Consider the following 15,287-nt stretch of genomic DNA (forward strand, 5'->3'; position numbering starts at 1 on the left):
TTTCTCTCTCCTCAGCTATTATCATTTCCATGTATTGGAAACCATCAAACTCTTTTCTTAGTTATTTTGAAATGTTTAACTAATTGTTGTGGACTATAGTTAGCCCACTGTGTGTAGAACATTAGAATGACTGCCCTCCCAACTGTACTTGTCTGAGCAGGTATTTGATATTATTATTATCATTATTATTATTATTACTTAATATCCAATAGTGGGATTGCTGGATCATGAGGTAGTTCTACTTCAAATTCTTTATGGAGCCGCCTTCATATTCTTCTCTACAATAGCTACTAAGTCACATTTCTACCAGCAGTATGTGACAGTCCCCCTTTCTCCATATCTCTGACATCATTTTTGTCTTTTTTATGTAGATTATTTTCATTTCAAATAAACTTTTAAACATAGATATATATATATAATTTTTCCCCCAGGGCTGAGGACCAAACTCAGGGTCTTGTGTGTTCTAGGCAAGCACTCTCCTGGAATAATTTTATGTTTACAGAAAAGTTGAAAAGATATTACAGAGAGTTTAGTGAACCCTGTCCCAAGTTTCCCCTATTCTTAACATCTGACTTTAGCAGAAGCCATTATTATAATTATTGAACCAATATTGACAGATTATTATTAATAATAATTTGACTCAAACATATTATGATAAGTGCTATTCCAGCTGCTAGGGATGGAATCCAGGGCCTCATGCATGTTGAACAAGTGTTCTTCCACCCCCCAGCCCCTGTCGACTGTCTTAACTCTGTTGATTGCTTCTTGTCTGTGCACAAGTTTCTTACTTTAACATGATTCCATTTACCTGGTTTTGCTTTTGTTGCCTATGTTTTTAGGGTTCTATCTGAAAAACTCATTGGTCATACCAGTGTCTTCAAGTGTCTCCCCTGTTTTTTCTTTTAATAGTTCCATAATTTGGGGTGTTACATTTAAGTTCTTGATCCATTTGATGTGTGTGTGTGTGTGTGTGTGTGTGTGTGTGTGTTGAGGTGGAGTCTGGTAGGGTCTGGTTTCATTCTTCTGCCTTTCCAGTTCCCCACCACCATTTACTGAGTTGACGGCTCTTTCTGCACTATATGTTCTTGGTGACTTTGTTGAAGGTCAGTTGCTGTAAATACCTGGGCTCATTTTGGGTCTTCTCTTCTGTCCCGCTGGCCTGTGTGTTTGATCCTCTGCCAGGCCATGCGGTCTAGGCAGCAGAGCACTGCGGTACAGCTTGACTTCTCTTAACTCACTCGCTGAGCTGCTCCCGAGCTCTGGGCCAGCTCCATACTGTTTCAATAATGGCAGTTTTATAATTTGTTTTAAAATACGATAGTGCTAGTCTTCTTCATTATTTTTTATTTCATAATTTTACAGTTTACTTTATAAGATTGTTTTTCCAGTAATATGTTGTTTTTAAGTCCTTTGGGTATAAGCAGAGGAGTCGGGTAGCAGGGTCAAATGGTGGTTCCATTCCAAGTCTTCCAAGGAATCTCCATACTGCTTTCTAAATTGGCTGCACCAATTTGCAGTCCCACCAGCAGTATATGAGTGTGCCTTTTCCCCACATCCTCACCAACACTTTTTGTTATTTGTAATCTTAATAGCTGCCATTCTGACTGGAGTGAGATGAAACCTTAGAGTAGTTTTGATTTGCATTTCTCGAATTGGTAGAGATGTTGAACATTTTTTCATATGTTTGTTAATTGATTGTATATCCTCTTCTGAGAAGTGTCAGTAGAGTTCCTTGGCCCATTTATTGATTGGGTTTTTTTTTAATCAATATTTATAGCAGCACAGTTCACAATAGCTAAACTGTGGAACCAACCCAGATGCCCTTCAGTAGATGAATGGATAAAGAAACTGTGGTATATATACACAATGGAATATTATTCAGCAATAATAAAAGAGAATAAAATCATGGCATTTGCAGGTAAATGGATGGAGTTGGAGAATATAATGCTAAGTGAAGTAAGTCAATCCCAAAAAACCAAAGACTGAACATTTTCTTTGATATGAGGATGCTGACTCATAATGGCGATGGGGGCAGGAGCATGGGAAGAATGGAGGAACTTTAGATAAGGCAAAGGGAAGGGAGGGGAAGGGAGGGGGCAAAGGGGTAGGAATGATGGTGGAATGAGTTAGACATCATTACCCTAAGTACATGTATAAGACAAAAATGGTGTGAAAATATGTTGTGTACAATCAGTGACTTGAAAAATTGTGCTCTCTAGGTGTAATATGAAATGAATTGCATTCTGCCATCAGGTATAACAAATTAGAATAAATAAATAATTTAATAAAAAAAGACTGTTTTTCCATCTAAATTTTATATCCTTATTCAGGTGACTTTAAAAAATGCTATGAAAGCCCCCTTCTTGAAAGGCCCCTTCTAATCCACTTCCTTTTTATTCTACACTATAAGGCCAGCGATACCAGGGCACCGTTATGGGGGAAGGCCTGAGACTCAGGGAAACAGACCCTGGCCCCTCCTCGCCAGCCGGCCTGACCTCCTAACTCAAACCTAGGTTCTCTGACTCCCAATCCGGGGCCCTTTCCATCATCCCCAGAGAAATACAAACTAATAAGAATTTAATTTAGAGAGGGGAGAAGGGAAATCCTGTCATCCTCATGGAGGGCCTGAAAGAGAATCGGCCCATCTGAACTCAGGTACAAGGGGAACTCACGACCCTCCAGGTGAGGCCCCCCTCTCCACCTGCAGTGTACAGGTCTGACCCTCCTCAGGTGTGTCCCTACGAATGACCATGGGGAAGTTTGCAACTTAAGGTGCTCCAGAAGTTCCTGTTAATATTATGTATCAGGCACACACCCTGCTGCTTAGAGCTGCTTGCTTGCGCATGGAGAAAACAACACTGAGACTTTGATCTTACGTTTTAAATCTGTTATAAATAGTAGGATTTCAGCTTAAATATACTAATGATTTTTTACTATGCAAATTATGGTCGTTCCTTAGCAACAGAGCAAATAAATGTTTCCCCTCTGATGCTGGGTATGTTAGTTTAGAGAAGGCACACAATAAGTTAATTAGAGAGTGGTTGGGGATGATTTGTAAATGTCATATTAACATGCTGCTTGCTTTTTTAGCACTCAGAGACTTTAAAATAAATGGAAGCTCTTGCTGCTATGGTTGATTTATTTGTTGTCTCTAGAACCTTTTCTCAGTCAACACTTGGAATAAAGTGATGTGGGATACTGTGGTTTGCAACTTCTAAGGACAGATTGCTCAGTTTGAAGGAACACAATATAGAGATCTAATCTGAAAATGAAGAGTGTTGGGGCATTACTAGAACCCCAGTACTTTGAATGCTTTTATTTTACTGGAGAGTGGACTTGGGCTCAGAGTAAGCAAAGGACTTACCCAGGAGCTCAGGGTCTATACTTGGTTGAGTTTCAATTCAAACCCAAGACTCCTGTCTTAGTTAGCTTGAGCTGCTATAACAAAATACCCTGGCAAGGATTTTTTTTAAAAATCTATTTTCTCACAGTTCTGGAGGCTGGAAGTCCAAGATCAAATTTATCAGCAGGGTCAGTTTCTGGTGGGGGCTCTCTCTTCCTGACTTGTAGATGTTCACCCTCTTGTGCCCTCAGCAGAAAAAAAAAAGGAGGAAAGAAGGAAGCAAGTCTCCTCTTCTTATAAGGGCACAATTGGCATCATGAGGACGCCACCTTGATGACCTCATCTAACCCCAGTGACCTCCCAGAGGTCCCATCTGCAAAGCCCCATCCCCTTAGGCAGACTAGGGCTTTGACGTGTGCACCTGGGAGACACAAGACTCATCTCCTGCCGAGGTTTGCCCTGTTGTCCTGGAGTAACCAACTCTTTATTCCTACTTCTGTTTTCTACTGACCGTGAACTTGATTTCTTCCAAATACCCTTCTGTTCCCTTCCTCCCACCATGGCTTTGCTGAGCTGCACAGAGCTGACTCCTAGAGAGGAAGTACTTGGGGGTGGGGGGAAAAATTCAAATAATATTGAGATAAATTCTGAGATTAAAAAAAAAAGAAAACAGAGATTGAGGGAGATCCAATATCAATCTATTTGTTAAAATAACTTGACCTGAACTTGGCCAGGCTATCTGGCTCCTAAAGACTAATGAGAAAAACACAGCCATTCTACCATCAATGACCAGAGGGTGCTTCTAGACCTGTGAAGGGGTTATGTCCCCATAAACCCATGTACATTGAAATTACTGTGAGTCCAAAATGCATTTAATACACCTGACCTCCCACGCCTCCTAGCCCGGCCACACGGTATGCCACAGCATGGGGTGGCTTCCCTTCCTGATTGGTGGCTCACTGTGCTGCTCAGCACCACAAGAAAGTATCTTATACCATAGCGATAGTCCGGGGAAAGGCCAGTATTCAAAATATGTGTGGTTTTTGCTGAATGCATATCATTTTCACATGATTGTAACATTAAAAACTCTTAAGCCCAGCCATTGCAAATCAGGGACTACATGCTGACCACCAATGGAGTGGGCTGTCCTGTCCACACCCAGGGGATAGGATTCATGAATGTGTCCCTTGAGCACTCAGAGACATCTGGAGATCAGAGCTCTAGATGTGTGTGTGTTGACATCAGACTCCACAAAGCTGTCTGGGTCAAAGGGATGAGAAATGTCCCAGACCATATCAGACCAGGAAACCAAACACACTCCGGGTTAGTTACCTATGTACTGGTCACCACTTTAAAAAATCTACAACCAGCCAACATGGGTGAGAACTAACAAATAAATGATTGACAAATAGAGTCAGAAAACTGAAAAAAAATAAAATAAAAACGAGTCTCCTATTTTCATCATTTCACCGACGTAGGTTTATACTTGCTTCAATAAACACCTTATTTTGATTACTCAAAAATGTAAAGTGAAGAGGGTCTATTTTGTTACATCAGGCAGATGAGGAAGAAGAGTGGATAATGATACAGATTTGGTATTCAGAGGCAAAATCAAATTTTCAGCAAAGAATGTATTTAACTGCAAGTAACAGAAAAATCCCAAATAATAGTGATTTAAAAGCATGTGGATCTTTATCATTAACTTGAGAGTAAGTTTGGAGATAGACTTATTAGACTTATTTGGTATCGGTTCAGAATATAAATGATGACAAGGCTCACTGTCATTGTCAAAGTCTAGATAAGAGGTATCCCCCCAAAGCTCCTGTGTGAGACAATGCAAGGCTGTCCAGGGGTGAAACAATTAGATCATGAGAGTTGCCACATGATCACTGGATTAATTTGCTGACAGATTAACTGGGTGGTAACTATAGGCAGGGAGGTGTGGCTGGAGGAAGTAGGTCCCAGTTGTCACTGTGGCAGCTTCACCCATGACCAACCAGGAGAGGATCTATGTTCTTTGGGGATCATTTCATCCATCCCTTCAGTTGTGGGTTAAGTTGCATCTCCCAAGTTGTACAAAAAGATAGCCCTAAATCCTGATCCCTGGGGCCCGGGAATGTGACTTGACTTGGANCGCTGCTCTCTCTCTCTCTCTCTCTCTCTCTCTCTCTCTCTCTCTCTCTCTCCCTCTCTCCCTCCTCCCCCATTGCCATGTCCTGAGCTGCTTCCCTCTGCCTCTGCGGTGAGGTGATCTCCAGCCTCTCCTCAGACCCAGACCGTGGACTGAACCTCTGAAACTGTGAGCCCAACTATACTTTTCCTCCTCTAAGTGGCTCTTTTCAGGTTTTTTGAACACAGAAATGCAAAGCTGACTAAAACGCGTGTAGTCCCTCTGAGTGCCATGGTCCCTGGTCTCATGACTTCACCTGTCCGGAAGCAGGAAGCACAGAGGCCACGGGCAAATGTCTCCTTAGGCATCTTTTTCCTTTTATCAGGAAAGAGAGAAATCTTTCCCAGAAACCCAGGTGGGCTTTGTTACATCTCATTGGCTACAACAAGGCCAAGCTACTTAGTTCAGGGGGACGCCTAGAAGCCTCCCCAGGAAGCGAGGAGGGTGGAGGAGGATGGGCTGGGCTGACCCGGGCTACAGGGAGCAACCCTGCTGGTTCTGCTAGCAAATGCCCAGCCCCAGCCCTTCCGCACTCACCTTCCAGCACGTGCACACCATGCTCTATGGTGAGGGGCTGGGGGCTTTCCCTTGGCACAAGTCTAGCTGGTCTCTCTGTGCTGGGAGTTACACTGCCCAGGAGCCCCAAGCCAAAAGCAAATTGGAGATGGGGTCCACATGCCCCAGCCCTGGAGTGAGACATCTCCCAGGCTCCTTTCACACTGTTCCTCAGTAGTTTTTAGTGGCACGGAGTCCCAGATGCCCACAGAGTTACTCATCCATCTAAATTGGCGTTCTCTCTCTCTCTCTCTCTCTCTCTCTCTCTCTCTCTCGCTTCCGCACTCCACTCTGGTATTTCCTGGGACCATCTTCTAAATAAACCACCTGCAGTCGCGTCTGGTCTTGGGTTAGTTCCTGGGAAGATCCAGCTAAGGAATCGGCTATGCAAACCTCTTCATCTACAGTTTCCAACTATGGAAAGGAAACAAGACTCCTACCCAGGCAGGCAGACCGGTGGTGAGGGTCCATGAAAAAACCCTCGTGGAAACGCCTTGCAAACTGCAAAGTGAATGACACGGGGATAATGAGGGCTGGGAAACACTGTCCTTCCCCGCCAAGCCATCAGTTTAGACCTCACTGATGTCATTGCATACACAGCTGCCAAGGACTGAGTCCTTGGCTAGAGACTCCTTCCTTTGACAGGTAAAGGAAGTGTAATTGCTAAAGTGGTTCTTTCCCTCCATCTCAGCTAAGAGCCTTGCTTTTATGGCTGTTACTGCACTAGGATTCCAATTAGCTATTATTCTTTAAGGATGGGGGTGGTGACAGAATGGTCCGCTCGGTTGCATTATAGTCCTCGATATTCTGTGTACTGACAAAGATAAACAGTCAATTCTCTGTCAAAGGTACTCGACTGGACATCTCTTGGGACTGAATGCCTCAAATCTTTACCCCGGTTCTCCTTTACTCCATAGAGAAAAGAAGGGCACCTCGACACATTGGATACAATCACCTTAATGAAGCCAGGCTTTTAAACATGAGAACGCCATCTGTATCCATGCAGTTCGAATTCTCATCTAACATGGCTCAAGGTTTCTTCTCTGTTGTTGTAATTGTTGCCTTGGCTTCCAAGCTGGGAAACCAGGGTCCCTCTTCTTCTAACTCCCCTCACCTCCTTGGTGCTTTTCTTCTGGCCTCCTGAAGTAGTAGTAGTAGTATTTGGACTGGCCGGTGCTGGTTCCACGTTCTTCTGACACTAGCACCTACCTGCACTGGATAGTTCCCATCTGCCCCTGCAGATCCACTCTCTACCGTTCTCTGTCCCATTCTGTACCCTCGGAGGCTGATCTCCACATACCACATCACCAGGGGCCTTTGTTCTGGATTTCTATTGGAAAGTTCTGGAAGGGGCCTGGAGGATACAAGGGATATGCATCCTCGGGCCCCTGGTGCTCTTCCTTGCTGAGTTTCTATGTGGCAGGGCCTCTTCCTCTACTCCTAACCCAGGGCAGCCCTGCCCACGTCTTTCAGGTTCTACTAAGAACTCCCACTCCAGCACCCTCAGGACAAAGGTGGCAAGGCTCCATTGCTGACATTTGCTGGGTGCTCCCCACTCCCATCAGCTCCCTCAGGCTATTGCTGTAAATAGAGCACCTTCAGTGATGGCTTAGAGAGCACCCTCATTTCCATTAGAGAAGTCACCCTCTTCCCAGTTGATGACACCAGCAGGACGCTTCATCAAAGGGCCCTGCTTCTCTTTAGCCAGGATTAGGACTGTGCGGAGCAGCCCCCAGCTCAGGAGCATCCAGGAGAAGGGATTCTCTGTCCTGGACTCTAACCAAGGGCACAGCTGCCACAAGTTCAAGTTCAGCTGATACTCCTTATCTGGCAGCTTGACCAGAGAGGCACCTGCTAGGGTTCAGACTTCCAGAGCTTCTCAGGTCAGTGGTTCCCAGTCAACAGCCTCCCAGCTTCTAGAACCCTCCAATTAATTCCTTTTAATTTTTTTTTTTTCCTTCAGCAAGCTGTATTTGAAATGTAAGGCTGTGGCTGGCTTTTAGAGTGATATTTTTAAAAGACCAAAGGATGCTCCACCTGGTGGTCACAACTGTCTGATAAGCATCCCAAGGATACTTGGGGTGACCTCACAAATAGAAAGGACCGGAAGCGTCTACCCACAGAGCAACCTGAGACAGCAGGAGATAAGTAGGTCCCAGTTGTCACTGTGGCAGCTTCACCCATGACCAACCAGGAGAGGATCTATGTTCTTTGGGGATCCCCAAATTGTTGGAGAAACACCCGTCCCATCTCCCGACTACAAGAACTGACCCTTACGGGGGAGGCTGAGAAGCAGGCACTCTTACCTGACTTTCTTTCCCTGTTTGCCTCTTGGTCGGTTCTTGAGAGAGAGGACTTTGGTTTCACATCATGTTTTTGGTGTGTGCAGGTGAGGGCAAAGAGCCTCTTCTCCTTCCACCCCTGGAACTGGCTGGTGCCGGTTTAGGTAGACTCACCCACCACTGCTTTGGGAACCCCCTTCTTTCTCTATCCCCTCCTTAGGCCACCAAGGTTATAATTAAAAGGGTGTTAGGCCAGAAATAAAGTTTGGGGATCATTTCATCCATCCCTTCAGTTGTGGGTTAAGTTGCATCTCCCAAGTTGTACAAAAAGATAGCCCTAAATCCTGATCCCTGGGGCCCGGGAATGTGACTTGACTTGGAAAGAAGATCTCTGCAGATGTAATGAAGGGTCTTGAGATGAGATCATCCTGCACTGGGGGCCCTAAGTCCAGAGAATGGTATCCTCATAAGACTCAGAAGAGGAGGAGAAGAAGGAGGAGGAGCTGTGTGAAGATAGAGCCAGGGACTGGGGTGATGCTGACCCAAGCCAAGCAAATCCAGAGCCACCGGCAGCTGGGAGAGGTGAGGAAGGATCTTCTCTGAAGGTCTTTGGAAACACAGCCAGAGACACTTTGATCTTAGACTTCTGAGCTTTCTAACCACCAAGTTTGTGGTAAACTATCACACAGTCCCAGGGAACAAATACATCCTCCCATTTACAAAGGCTCAAGGAGGGAAGCACTTGGCTAAATTCTCTTAGAAATTACAGGTGACCAATGAGGGATTAGAAGCCAATTCTCCCAGAGTTTGTTTGTTTATTTATTTTTTCTATTCTGACCTCCATCAAAAGAGGGTGAGCTGCTGATGCTTAGCACATCTCCCACCCCTGACCCAGAGCCCAGAACACAAGGACCCCTGGGTCAGTTCATTAGCTGGTCTGTTACCTCCTATGCCAGCCATGGTGCCAGGAGAGGTCGGGGACACAGGGACAAACCTGCTAAGCAGCCCGCACTTAAGGGGCTTACAGTCTACTTGAGCAAAGGAGAGGGGAGAGTATGTTAGTGGAACTGTGATTCAAGAAGAATCGTACACATTTAACCTTTGCAAATGCACCAGTGTGAGTCTGTGGGTATGAGGAGGGGGGAAGGGTGGCACCCGTGCCTGACGTGACAGTCTGTGGTTCCACCTGGAACATGCGTTCCCTGGAGTCCGGGGTGAAGGGAGATGTGCACGTGCCCTGTTGTCAATTGCTGGGGTCCTGCATGTCTCTGGGGTTTCATCAATCTCCTTGAGCAAGATCCTATAGTTTAAGGATAGATATTCTTTTCACAACGTAGTCCTTACATGCAAAATGACTACATCATCTGATACGAAACCCAAGAAATGGTGATCTATTCTTTTTAACTAGAAGAAAACCTGACTTTATTGAAATGTATTGAACATGTTATTCCTCAGGTAGTGGCTGGTTTCATAAAAGGTTTTCCAGCTCAAGTTGGCCTAAATGCTGGCTTTATGTCCCAAGTGCTGGTTAAGGTGGGTAGCATTCATTTAAGCTACCCATAGTTAATTTTCTGTTTATCCATCTTTCGCCTTCTGGCATGGTGTCTTAGTCTGTTTTCTGAGGCTATAACTGAATACCACAGACTGGGTAACTATATAGAATAGAAGGCTGCGATTCCAAGAGCATTGCACCAGCATCTGGTGAGGGCCTTTGTGCTGCATCATAACATGGTGGAAGACATCTCCTGGTGAGGCAGCAGCCACTCCCTCAATAATGCATTAATTCATGAGTCTCTTAACCCATTCATAGAGGAGAGCCTTCATCACCCAGTCACCTCCCAGAGGTCCACCTCCAAATACCATCGGCAGATGAACCTGAGGATTAAGTTTCCCACATGGGAAATCCGGGAACACATTCCACTCCAGCATGTGGGGAACACATCCCTTACTTTTCTGCTTGTGCTCCTAAAGGAGGGGCTCTATGTCCAGTTCATCTTTGTTTTGCCCTCAGTACCTGGTCAGCATGCAGCGTGGAGGGGGGGATTAATAAGTATCTATACAAAGAGCAAATGTTCTTACATCCATGTTTCTGCATCTGACTCAGCCTTAGCCTGTTCCTGAAGAATGTGACATTATTTAAAAAAAAAAAAAAACAGTGAAAAGACTACTCACAGGGTGGGAGAAAATAAATATTTACAACATACAAAATAAACAGAGGATTTGTAATGAGACTATAAAAAAGATTTTATAAATCAGTGAGAGAAACTGGTACTGTGAGGGTAAAAGAAATTGAAGTTAAAGCGTAAAAGTTAAAGGGTAAAAGACCAGGTGTTGTAAAGTTTCTAAGCTGCAAGGTCTGAGTTAAAATGTAAAGGATTAGGTATTGTTAGGTTTCTATGCTACCTGCAAAACCTGAAATTTCTGTAGCTGTTAAGACAATGCTTGGAACTGCCCAGTAAATATTTCCCCTGACTATTTGGTTGTTTAATAAGGGCTCTGTGTGGTCGCATGTAGGCATTGCAGGGCCTGGACCAATCAGTTTAAATGTAACCCCCTCCTTAGGAATGACCTATCACTCCAGCCTGACCTGTTCCCGCCAGTGAATGAACTAATCATGTTTAGGAGTTGTTGTTCAATTTTCCCGCGCCTCATGATGATTTGTTCTGATGTATACAAAGCCCTCCGCCCTCCCCAAAAAGTGTACTTAAGCAGTGCTCAGCCCCTGCTCGGGGCTCTGGGCTGCTTTCCCTTCTTGAGTGGGCACGGAGCCCCAGCATGCTGGTTCAATAAATCCCCTTCTGCCAATTGCATGAGTGGTCCCTTTGTGGTCTCTTTCTCCGACGTTTCGCGGGACCCTTACAGTACAAGTAAGAAAACTGGCAAAGAATATGGACAGATTAAGTCATAAAGGGGGAAGAGATACTCAACTTCACTTGTAACAAGGAAACTGGGATCAAAATAGCAGTGAGATCCATTGCACATTAGCTGGTCCAGGCTTTTAAACACCAGATATTATCGAGTACAGGCAGAATGTGGGATGTGGGTGATTTCATGTATTGTTGGAGAGGATGTAGCTAAATAGGCCACTTTAGAGGACAACCTAACTTGTTAAATTTAAAACACATTCCCCTGATGCAGCTATTCTACTTCTTAAATCCACCCTAATACGTACATATATATATCAAAGAGGTATATACCAAGATGTCCAGTTCAGAAAGTTGATAAAAACTAAATTGGGAGGGGATTAAAATCAAGGATGTAAATGTTCATCAATCAAGGGGCTATATGGACTATGAGAGATGCATACTCTGGGTCACTGGGCAGCAATTAGCAGGAATGAGTTTACATTTCTACTTAGGAACAAACGTCTTTTTCCTGGGCAGTTGACAGCATTTATGGAAGAAACACAAAAACTGATCTATCTCTATCTATTTGTAAGGACTTATACATACTTATGTGACTCAAAGGAAAGGGTTAGAAGGCAATAAACCAAACTGACAAATTTTATTTTTTGAAGTCTTTTTGAGAAGGGGAGTCAAAAGACTATGGCATGGGGCTGGGTTGTGGCCCAGTGGTAGAGCTCTTGTGCTGAGAGCCATAGCTGAGTCGGAATGAAGCATGGCATTTGCCAGAGGGAATGTTTGAAAGGTGATGCCAGCGAACCATTGAGATGATGATTTGAGTTAAGCTATATATAATTGCTGTGATGCTGGATTAATTGTATTGTATATTTGACCTTTACTGTCGGGCAATGGGGCGACTCTTGCTGCCTCGGCGCGCTACTTTGGAGTTCTCACACTACTTTGGAGTTCTCGCAGGGATTCCGGAGAATTACCATTAGTTGGGGAAGTGCCAGAGGAGGGATTTCCGGTGTGGTGGTTCCCGGAAGAGCCGTGTGGCATTCGGGAGAGTTCCTGGGGAGCGTGTGTGGAGTGTGCTGGTGGAGTTCAGAAATAAAGTTTGTTCCTCTTGAGTGGTCGTGATTTGTGCCCAGCCAGACTGCGGCACTCTTGCCTTGCATGTGTGAGGCACTAGGTTCGATTCAGCACCACATATAAATAAATGAGTAAAATGAGGCCCATCAACAACTTAAAAAAAAAAAAAAGACTATGGCAGGGCCGGGCACTGTGGCACATGCCTGTAATCACAGTGACTTGGAGGCTGAGGCAGGAGGATCACAAGTTCAAAACCAGCTTCAGCAACTTAACCAGGCCCTAAGACACTGTCTCTAAATAAATAAATAAATAAATAAATAGGGATGGGGATGTGGCTCAGTGGTTAAGTGTCCCTAGGTTTAATCCCTAGTACCAAAAAAAAAAAAAAATACTATGGCAGAGTGGCTGGCTGCTAGTCATACCTGTCCCCTCTTCTTTCCGGCAACCCACCTAGACAGTATTTTTAGCTTCCTTTGCAGTGAAGTGTGGGCACGTGACTAAGTTCTGGTCAATGGAAATTGGGCCAAGAATGGGTGCTAAGTCTAGTCAGGTGCATTCCACCTTGCACATGGAGCCCCCTGAGTCCCTTTCTCCCTCTGGGACCTGGGAGGCTATGTATTGAAGATAGGGAGACCACAAATGGAAGGAGCTGGGTTCTTGGCCCTCTGTCTGGGAGAGAGCTGCCTGTGGATAGGAAACACTGGTTGCATCCTATAAGAGTAAGCAACAGACTTCTGCGTGAAATCTACTGTGTTGTGTGTGCTAAGAGCTGGCTTCACCCAGACACTGGGATTTTTGTGTTAATTGAAGTGATTTTTACTTTTTAAAGATATGTTTTCAAAGACAGAGTGACCCCAAGACTTCTATGTGAGCGGTAATGGATGCTTTTCTGGGCCTCTGCAGCTCTTTGTGGAGTCCTGCTACAGAACACCCGGAAAACGTCACCCTCCATCCCTGCAGAGTGAGTCCCGAGATCTGAACTGCACTTGTAGTTCCTCATCCCACCACCTGTGGAATCTTGAGTCAATCACTCACCTGTAGAAGAGGCAAAGGTTTAGGGCAGGTTTCCTAGGACGCCCACCCAGAGCCACACGGGAGTGTTTGAGGGACAGCGTTCTAGACCTGAGAGTGGTGAGGAAGTACAACTGGGCTGAGGGTGCAGTTGAATTTGGATGCAGTGAAACAAAGAGTTCGGCTGATTCCACAGGAAGCTAGGGTGGACATTGAGGCTTGCCATTGGGGTCAGCAGCCAGGTCTTTGTAACTGCCTCCTAAGAGTCCTGCCTTGGGATTCAGTCTTCCTGAGGGAGGAGTTTTAGCTGAACCAATGGAAGCTATCAAGAGGCAAGGCCCTCAGTGACTGGGAGAAGAGACATCTTAGTCCTAGGGGGGATCGGGGGAGTGCACCCCAACATTCTCCCTCTCCACCCATGCCTACCTCCCCAGACTGGGGAGAGAACCAACCCAGACCTTGAATCTGAAAGAACTTTGTCAGCTACAGGGAACCTCTCCCTATGAGATGATTGAAATTGTACCATTTGCCAAAACAAAAAGAAATATATGTACACCAGAAATGTATACAATTACTATTTGTCCATCTAAGTAATTTTTTTCAAAAACAAAACAGTTTACATTTTAAGAAATGAAAATGCATATAAGTGGAAAAAATCCCGTGGTTTCATCCTTCTGTAAGATTTCTCACCCAGGAAATGTCCATTTAACCCACAAAAATAAAAAAATCAAATAAAAATAAAATGTATGCAAAAAGAAAAAAAAAAAGATTTCTCACCCACCTTTGTCTCTCTCCTTGACCCCCACCATTAATTAATCTATATCACTGGATTCAATTTCCCAATATTTATATCAGTGTTGCAAGGGATTTGTTCTATGATTTTTCTTTCTTATAGAGTCTGTTTCAGGTTATTATATGAGTTAAAAAATACAAAGAAATGAAGGTCTGTTGGATTTTACTGCTCTCTGCTCTCTGAAGAGGTGTGGGTACCAGAATCTTAGAGGAAACGAAACCCCAAACCTCCAGATCCAGAGAGGTTCCTCGTGGGTCCAGATCAGGTGATGCGGCTCTTCCTCCATGTCTTTCACTTAGCAATGATGCATAGAGGGGTCACACTGAATGTCAGTGTCCCTGCAGTGGTCTGACCAGGCATGTGTCGGAAAAGTGAGAGCCAGGGTCCTTCTAGGGTGAGATTGAGGGAAATGGGCTCTGTGACCCCCATCTGCTTGATTATATCAAACTCTAAGAGACAAACCACGGTTGCTTGAATTGAAAGCTGAGATGGCGGTGCAGCTTTGGTTCTGGGCATACTTTAGCCAACAAGCCCCAGGTAGGAAAAAATGACACCCGAGGAAGTCATCTGTTTCCTCCTGGTGCCGTGAAGTGGCATGCAGACTTGCAGTGTTCTAGAGATGTCAGGTTGGACCCAGGGTTTCTATTTTCTGTTCATGGATTACTTTGGGTAGCGGGGAGATAACCTCATGGATTCCAGAGGCAACTCTTCAAAAAGAGACCAGTGCTTTTCCTGGGGTGGGGGGCTGATATGTTCCTTTGGGATATGAAAAGAAAATACCAGAATTTCTTAATTTCTTGCTTTGTTGAACAAATATTCTATATATATTTGTGTTCATGTTGTATATGTTCCAGTGCATGCATATCATATTGTTTATAATTAAACACACCTATATTTCTCTCTTTAAATTTTATTTTACTGATAGTGACACACAGCCCCTGGTTGAGAGAGGAGGAACTTTTTGAAGATCACTGACTCCCTCCTTAAGAATCCGATGAAAACTAGGAGCGCCCTTTTCCCAGAACACGGCATACAAATGCACAGTTCTTCAGAAAGTTTTAAGAGATTCAGACAGACCCTAGAGTCCACCAGTGGATCCCGGGGCGGGGGGCGGGGGGACTTCTTCTTTTCCTGTGTCCTCGTTCAAGGATTGTTCTAGCATGTCTCCAGGCCCCTCCTGAACCAGGTCACACAGCAG

The sequence above is a fragment of the Marmota marmota genome, unplaced genomic scaffold, assembly GCF_001458135.2.
Source record: "Marmota marmota marmota unplaced genomic scaffold, marMar, whole genome shotgun sequence".
NCBI classification, from domain to species: domain Eukaryota; kingdom Metazoa; phylum Chordata; class Mammalia; order Rodentia; family Sciuridae; genus Marmota; species Marmota marmota.